Below are 9358 nucleotides of genomic sequence, written 5' to 3' on the forward strand. Positions count from 1 at the left end.
ACTCCAACAAGTGGATGCATTTGTTTTTACCCAGTTCCAGTTCTCGCCATAAGACACTAAATGTGCCATGCAAAGCCTTCTGCCACACTGCCTAACCAAAAGCAGGACAGCCTTCATGACTTCCAAGATGGCCCAGTGCAATGGAGACAACTTCACATCCAAGCGTTTTTACAACCTCAATGAACAAACATGTGCCTAATTGATACGCCAATCAGACGAATACTTTTCTCCACTGTTAATTGAGGTCAGTGCTGACTGAGTAGTTAATCTCTGATACCTAAACCAGCATAGTTTATTTGAGTATAATTACAACTTGATGTGAACTTTTCTTCATAAGCATTTACATCACACCTCTGACAGTTATCTGATTGAAGAAGCATGCAGCAGACATCACTAACCACCAAAAAAAATCATTTTTTTTTAAGGAATAGGACTAAAGAAGATTATGGTTCCTTTAAAGGCTCTACATGTGTATTATACATTAATCAGATAAAAGTTATCCTACCATACACTGCAGTCATAGTACCCTGGAGCTAGGACCCATGATCATGCTTGCAGATCACTGTCACAAGCTTTTAATAACCTAGTATCATCTCCGAATTCATCAGCTTGATATAAAACTAAACTGATAAATGATTGAGAAAGCTTACTTCCATAGGGTCTGAAGATAACCTTGCCATGAGAGCAGACAGTCTGATACATGTACACGGCAAGTCAAGCAATAGTTATGTCCCAATTATCCTGGAATTTTCAGGCGAAATTAGAGAGTTTATTCAAAACTGACCTACCTATATTTCTGGAGGTCATGGCTCGTGACTCTTTGACCTTTCAATTTCCCTGGTTGTTGGGAGACATTGGGAAACTACGTAAATAATAATTACTAATGTGTAATTGAACCATTAAGGAGACACGTTATCGTAATTTCTTTGCACAATGGGAGACATCGGTCATTAGGGAGACATTGAATATTGCCATTTATATTCAATGGTGTACAATAGAAAGTGTTGTGGTTTTTATGCTCAGAATCATTAAAATACATTTAAACATTATACTGGAAACATTAAACTTCCACATAATTTGATTTAATTTTAAAATAACTCCCCAAAAATTCAAAAGTCATTAATTAATACATGTACATAACAGTAAGTACATCCTGAGCAAATATCAAACAGAAAAATAGTTTAAATTAAAACTTCCAACAACACAACTTTTAAGGAAAACATTTATATTAGGTGATACAGACTCAATAATGAATACTATTTTTCAAAGAGAACAGATGTGAAACTTTTGACTGCTTATTTTGATAGTAAAGTTCAGAAATGGCTGCATCGAGTTGTTCCCAAGGGAGCTGAGATTGCATTTGCAATGCTTCACTGGCCCAGTGCCTTATGAATGGTGGGTTTTTCAAAGGAAAATCTTTACAATGTAAACTGAGGGTAAAATGTTACTAGATAACCACTGAGCGCGAGTGGGACACAAAATAATGTAGTGTGTCTGTGTCCCACACACACCAAGGCCACCGGTACACTGGGACACAGACCTACTGCATTTTCTGTCTTCCACGAGCGCGAGTGGGACAACAAATTTATCTTCAAGCAAACTTGACGCATAGTTAAGATGGAAAACGCACGCTGTACACAAACTATTCAGTGGTTATCCTATTACTTGCACGTGTTGTATGGAATGGCATGCGCATCTTAGAACAGCGCAATACACCGAGTCCGGTATGAACCGTTGACGTGCTACATGGTAATATGTATTACGACTTGCCATAGATCAACTAATCAGGATCGAGGATTCAAATTTAGTTACAAAATAATATAAATAATCTGAGACTATTTAGGACATACCCCTCTTTTCTCTCTGATGCCCCACGTCACTTTCTTTTAGATATTTGAACCAAGAAAGAAGTTGCTAAATTATGAAATACTTCCTACTCTGTTTCCTATTGGAACAAACTCTAGGAATGTTTTCTGAACTAATCCTTTCAAAATGCAACAAGACATGTCCTGAAAACAAATATGTCACATTCCAGAAATATAGATAATGAATTAACAGTCAATATGAAATTTAAATTTTCTTTGTTATTTTTAGAAAATTTCACATTAATTATTTGTTCATCAATCTCATTGTTTATGCAGTGCACTGGGTTCCAAGGGTGTATGCTTGAAGATTAATAGACATAGGACAACCAATAAATAAGGGGTGTTCTGATGAAGGAATTTTAATCACCCTTTGTTTCAATTCATTTCAGAGTTTTGAAACTCTGAATAAACAGTGTCTGAAAAGATGCATTAAATTTTGCCGCTCAGATGTTATGCATCCACTTTTGCGGGAAGAGAGAGCAAAGTCGTAAGTAGATGAGTGTGGAGTGATGCAGAGTACCACACATTCTCTGTAAGCGTCTGTCTGCCATCAAGGCCAAACAGGAGGAACTGATCCAAGGCATGAACAGTTTGTGGGTCATCCTTGACATTGTTACCAATGCTTTGGCACGTATGTCGCAAGGTAGAATAACTGGTCCTGATCGCGACTCATCCGTCCTCAGGTCCTCGGAGTTTTTCGTGACGATAGGCAGCGAACGGCATTCCCTGGAGATGCAGCGCAATGAGGAGGAGGGATGCTTCTTTTGGGCTTCCAATGGGCAGTCTTTGGTTTTCAAACTAATGTCGGCTGTTTCTCAGCAACACAGAAGTGTCAGAGGCCAACTTCAATGGCAGACTTGTGGTAAAACCTGGAGGAGGACATGTTTCAAAGAAGTCTCCAATGCAAGATAACAAGTTTCATGCCATTCTGGCACATGTGAATAGAGAATGGCAGGGAACAACTGCTCCCGCTTCCATGTGACAGCTCAGAGACAGTATAAACTCCAAGTGTCGGAAGTAAGCCCCAAAAAAGAGACAGTCAGATATGAATTTAGTTTGAGACTAATAATTTGAATGAAGTACTAAGCCTTTCATCATTTGGCTCTGTGTTTTTTAATTCATTTATATATTGTACATTTTTTAAAAGTTTTTTTTCTTTGGTGCTTTTTATAACTGGTCTTCATTATCACCTTTTTTTCCCATTCATTTATTCACTATTGAGTTGATATTTTGTTATCAGGTTTTTCTTTTAATTGACGGTTCTTTTTATAACTGATTTATTTATTAATTGTTTTATTCAGTATCAGGCAAACAAGATATACATGTAAACATTAAAAGCAAACAGACCCGAGGATTTCCCAAATAGCGAAACAAATAAGTGATTGACCTCATCACTCTATTTCTCCATTAATTTATTTATTATATATTTTGCATTTTTAATTAAGGTTACTTCAAAATTAACTTACTATTCGGTTTATTTTACAGTTGCATGGTTCTTATTAAAGTTTTAAAATCTTTGAATTCGTTGAAAAAGCGATTTTTGCATACATTTATCATTATTAAGGGAAAAAATGTGTGCTCCGGAGGTTTTTATCACTCTGTTTAAGCTGCTTAGAGTCTGGGTGCTGATAATTATCCGAGCCAGAGGCGAGGGTAATTATCAGCACCCAGACTCTAAGCGGAGCACACATTTATTCCCATTCATAAATACCTTTTCGGTAAAAAAAAATCAAATAATTCGTTCAAAAAATCCCAGTTTTGTTCAACAAGTTCACTTCATGCTTTTTGAAACATCCCTCTAGCAAAATAATGGAGTGTTCAGCTGGCGAGTAAGATGTAAACAACCCTTTTATGGAGATTGACCCGCGCGTAGCACGTTCTGTGCGATGTCGCGCAGAACGCACCTGGGGCGTTGGGTTTTGAATTTAGAACTATACAATTCTGACTCGCTGGTAGTGTTGTGCATGCCTACGTGAGGATTGTGAACGTTAAACCAATGAAATGGTAAGAGGCACTGGATTTTTAGGAGTCCACATTTTATTGTGACACTGGAAAAGTGTTTAAGACCAGCTAGCCATGTCTTTATCATCCGTTTAAGACTGGCCACGTGACGGGCTCTCGACCAATAGGAATAGCTAAACTGTCTTGAGGTATTTATGAAATAGGGTTATTAAATGAATTCCCCTTATCCCCTAGGTGTTAACAAAAAAAAATCAAATCATGTAGCCTCCTTTATATTTGAAAAAGGTAAACTGGTATTAGTGGCAAATATAAACATGTAAGAAACAAAATCAGTCTCTAAAAAAAAAACATAGGCCAAAAGCCATACTCAAATGCCACACTCCAAGAATCTCCCACATGAAGAGCATAGAGGTAATTCAAGGTACAATTGTAACCATTAACAAACATCCTGCTCACGCAGAGATTATCCGTAGAGTCAGCCATTTAAAAAGTGATGATAGTGTAGCAGACTTTACCAGGCAGCGTCTGCCGCTGACAAAATAATGGGCTTTGGCCTCCACGATGAGCGGTAACTGCAGAGGCCTGAGGGGCGGACTCGTTTTGGGGGAAGTCTACCTCCAGGCACCTACATGTAGGTCTGCACACCACGCACACACGCTCACCACACAGACACGTCAAAGATTACGCACCACACCTGGCTTATATACTTGAACTGGTTGGTTTATTCAAAGTGATTCACAGGTTCCTATATAGGCGCTGATTACAGGGTTGATTCGTACACCAATGATGATTAGCTCTTGGGGATTTTATAATTAAGAATCACAAACAATCACCAATCGGCTAATTACAATAGACATCGGGACCGATAAGCCGAAGATGCAGCTACTCACCCCGCAACTAGGGTTCACGGGGTACAGACTAATCCCACCAATACAAGAGCCAGCGAGCAATGGCAGAGCGTACTTGCTTTCGTCCGCACGGAGCAAGAGCAAGCAGCGGAAAGACGCCCGCGACGCACGTGCAGTGCGCTTATATACACTGCACGCAGAGCACCAGCGACGCGCACTGCCGCACGGAACGCAGCCCGCGCACCAGCGCTCAGCAGCTACTGAAGCCCAGTGCGCGAAGCAATATTTCAACACAATAGGCTTTAAACTGTGAAGTTTTAACAAACAGGCGACCCAAGGAAGAAGGTTGTTGTCCATAGTAGCCATGATGTTGTCAGAATGAAGAACATGTACACATGTGTCAAGCAAATAACCAGTATATTAGCATGTGACTACTACTATAGAATCTATTGTCAACGGATCAGGTGCTTCGTTACAAGTGCTTGACGTAAATGTAACTAAAAGTGAACAAAAGAAGTGATCTTTACCATTGTGTGCTGGTGCAGCCAGTTCTGGGGATCTATAGGTGTTTCGTGTAGACTATCATGCCAAAGCCAAAGGGGGGGGGGGGGGAATCAGTGGGCCTCCCCGCGTAAAGAACATAACAAAATGCTGTCCACTGGCTGGTCTTTACAATCAGATGTACGAGCACAAGGATAGCCCGTCGAGGTGGTACCAGTGAAGAAAATGACTGCTTCACCCCATTCTATAACACCAAGCTCCCAAGACACCATCCAAGGTTTTGGAACCCAGGTTCAGTTGGAGTAGATGCCTTCGTTCAAAATTAGGCGGGGAAAATTGTTTACTAGTCCCTCCTGTGCTAATTCCATCAGTATTGAAGAAATATCGGCAGTATGTGGATTGGAGATGGAAATTCATTTGCAAGTCGAAATTTGATAGTTCATGCATGAAACAAGAACTCCTCTAAATTGGTGCCATCAAACTTAATTTCTCAAAGTCTCTTTCATAATTTAGTTTTGTTTTACAATGTACAGATAATATACAAACATCAATATTGGACAGAATTCCCAGGTCGACTAGAAACAGTCAAGCAACAAATCCTCCTGGATGCTCTCAGTGCAACATCAAAAGGTACAATCAAGTCGTATTTGTACCACGCTAGACTATATTTTAATTGGCTCAAACAATTCGGATTTCAAACTTCGACAATAAAAAATGTACACGCTTTTGGACTAAAAATATGTTTGATATGTATTTCTTATTTTCGAGTATCGTAGTAATAAGCTCTATCGATTGAAAAAAAACACGAATTAGAATTCAAGTAAACTACTTTTTATTTTCACAGGTTCAATGTTTGTGAAATGACATCGTCAGAGAAAGACATGTTCATTCTTGGAATTCTATCGTGCAGTATCAACAATTCTGAAGAGGCTCTGCGTGGGAAGCGTTGGACAATGAAAAGACAGCTCACTCGGATCCAATCCTTCAGCTACGATGGCAAGACTGTTTGCAGAGATAGCTTCCTGTATTTGTATGACATGTCAATCAACAAGTTCAACGCACTCAAAAAGCATTTTTTAGAAAATGGACTAGTCCCATACAAGAAAGAAGTCAGGTGAGCTTTTGGTAAAACAAATTAAATAGTGGCTTTTTGTATATAATCATATTCAGGGTAGACAATTCCATCACGCAGGGACATTTTATATCAATGCCTGTCATATCAGTGCAAGTGAAATTTTGATTAACTAATTAAAAAAACAATTACAGTTACAGTATTCTCATAAAAACGATTAAAACATACTGATCAAAATGTTGAGTTGAAACAAACGGTTCTTTTCAGAACTACGCCAACTCTCAGAGAGATTATTACATGGTGTTACTGCAAACCTTTCTGGATAGAATTATTGACTCTTGTCACAAGAGTTCCTCCACCATCCCACAGCATATCATGTTTGATGACTGACCACTTTTCTCTTTCTTGTATATTTTTGTCTTGATCAGGTGGCCGTAGAAAGAGTTGACCGTGGAGTCAAGGTTCTACCAAGTTCCATGACAGAGAAGATGATATACAACCAGTATAGGTTGTCTGCAACGCCAGATGTGAACATCATTGCGTTAAGTAATTGTAAGACACTTAGGCTTCAGTTGCTTCCTTTCATTGTTATATGCAAGCCAATGTCAGACTTACGCTGGCAGTGCCAAAAGAATACCAACCTAGTGCTTAGATCAGCAAATGTCAGTGATGAGCAGAAGTCAAAGGCCCTTGAAGAGGCTCAGCAACATCTCACCAACAGCCAAAAGGAGCGGGAGCTCTACCACAACATGTGTTCCGAGTCTAAGGTTGTTGCGGAACAGTTGGGGCTGGATCTGTTGAGCAAAATCCAACCAAACTCAAAACCTGTAGCTTTCCACTACTCTTTTGATTTTGCTCAACAGATCCTTTATCCTTCTGATCCGCGGAAGCCTGGGCCCATTTTCTTTAAGACCCCACACAAATGTGGGATCTGTGGTGTGAATGCTGAGGGCCTCAACAGATAAGTAAATTACCTCATAGATGAATGTGTAACTTGTGGTTAAGGGACAAACGTGGTCATAAGTTTGGTTCATCATTTTTAGGAGAATGATGGCATTGGTGAGACTGATTTGCACTTGAATGCTGACAACTGTTCAGGCCAGAATAAGAACAACTACTGTTTGTGGTATCTTGCATGGCTTGTCTTTTCTGGCCTGAAGAGTTCTACATCAATGCATTTCTTGTTGGCAGGACACACCAAGTTCTTCCCTGACTGGTGTTTTGGGCTCACTAAACTGGGCTTCAGAACAACTAGGGTGTCCTGTCTGCAAGACATGGTTGGTGTTGTAGATCGGTCTGCAAAGGTAAATCAGTCTCACCTTTGTGGGGATGAGAATGGAAATACCTTTGTCCCCATTTACAACTAGGCTGAATTTCTAGCACCATATTTCAAGAAGTTTCCCAGAATCCTGTCTCACCATCACTTCTCTTGTACATGTACAAATCAAGGTGTTCTGAGTGTGCAGCAGCTTGCTGATTCCCCTGTACAGACATTTCAGATGTGCAAGTCTGAACCACCTTCAACCTTGCCTCCAGTCATTGAACCCAAGGGGCTTGATCATGCTGAAAGCAGTATCTACCACATAAGGCCATTTTGTACTCCTGAGACACAGGATCTTGTTTGTCCAAAGTCTGACTGAATGTCATTGTACAAAAGCTGTAAGACAGTTTGTGTGCATGTTACTATCATTCAAAATGCTGTAAACAAAACATGCCTTTACAAATGAAGACCTGCAAGTGTTATAATTTAGCAAATTTCGACATCTCCAGATTGTTTGATTTAATTAAAATGCAATGATGTTATAATTTTTTTTAATACCGGTAATATGGAAATAATAATTTTACCTCTTTGTTAACAAACTTCAGGATTTTTATATGTGTGTGAATGCCAACACGTGCTTTATAACAGTATTACTTAGATCTATTTAATTTGCCGAATGGTGTGTGAGTGTGTTTGAAAATTCAGGAAATCAAACTTGCCATGTGTATTCCCATGATACTTGGTTTTAAAAAACTCACACCGTACAACTTGCCAAAATATAAAACTAATAGCTCAGGTTTCATTTAAATACGTCAAATATAAAGTATTTTGTCAGGTTTCAAAAATAAAGTGCATTTACAAATGAACAGAAAAAGTCTGGTCTCATTTTCTTGCCTCCAGTACCTCTGAATTTCTTAGTATATACCAAAAACTAAAACTGGCCGAAGAGAATGCAATTTTGTTTTTACACATAAACATATTTTTTTTCTTTTTATGGCCAAATTAGCAGGAAAAAAATCAAAGTATTTGCTCAAAAAATCTTAATATGTTCCTGAATACACAGCACACGTTGGTTTCAATGCAATAAAATGCCCATTGCTAAAAAAAAATAATAATAATTTACATCTTTCTACAACAGTCCAAACTTTATAGCATTTTGTCAGTCAATGCATAAACATTTTTTTTTTTGAAGGGCCAAATTAGCAGAATTTTTTTATTTTTTTAGCTTAAATATCTTAATTTTATTGTCATAGACCAATGGAGCAAAGTTGGTTTCAATGCAGTAAAACCCCCGTCTCTAAGGAAAAGTCATTAGCGTCTTTCATTTTAAAGACTACATTACAGTCCCGCACTTTAAAGTGCCTTTTCTCAATATTTTCCTTTTTGGACATGCCGAAGTGTCAAACTTCAGACATCCATATCTTGTCAAGTTGTGTGGCTACACAATTTGAGGAGCAAGCTACTGGCGAGCGTAAAGATATACCTGCTGCAGACACACCAAAGATGAAGAGCTACCTCAAGCTTCTCAAATCTTGCAAGTTTGCACTTCACATGGCCTTATACCAGGATCTGGTAGATGATATGGCAGAGCTTTCTTTGCAGTTTCAGCGGGATGACCTGCCTCTTTCTTCTGTTAGAAGCAGTGTGGTGCTGGCCCAGGCATCATTAAGGAGGAAAACAATCAAAGCAAACCCCTATGTGAGACCCGTTCTACCTGCAGTGAACGAGGCAGTTGATCATGACAACCGGTCAACCTTCATCTTCAATGGTGTTGAAATTGCAGCCCACGCCACAGGCCCATTCAACAGACAGAGGACACTGTGGACAAGATCATCACATGCATTGGTAA

At 39.1% G+C, this 9358-nt stretch overlaps 1 pseudogene; it reads left to right on the plus strand.

The window, feature by feature from the left end:
- Positions 1 to 6036: 6036 nt before the first annotated feature.
- On the plus strand, positions 6037 to 8381 carry LOC119721744 (annotated as a pseudogene).
- Positions 8382 to 9358: the final 977 nt, after the last annotated feature.

Source organism: Patiria miniata, unplaced genomic scaffold (genome assembly GCF_015706575.1).
Source record: "Patiria miniata isolate m_02_andy unplaced genomic scaffold, ASM1570657v1 HiC_scaffold_14, whole genome shotgun sequence".
Classification (NCBI taxonomy): Eukaryota; Metazoa; Echinodermata; class Asteroidea; order Valvatida; family Asterinidae; genus Patiria; species Patiria miniata.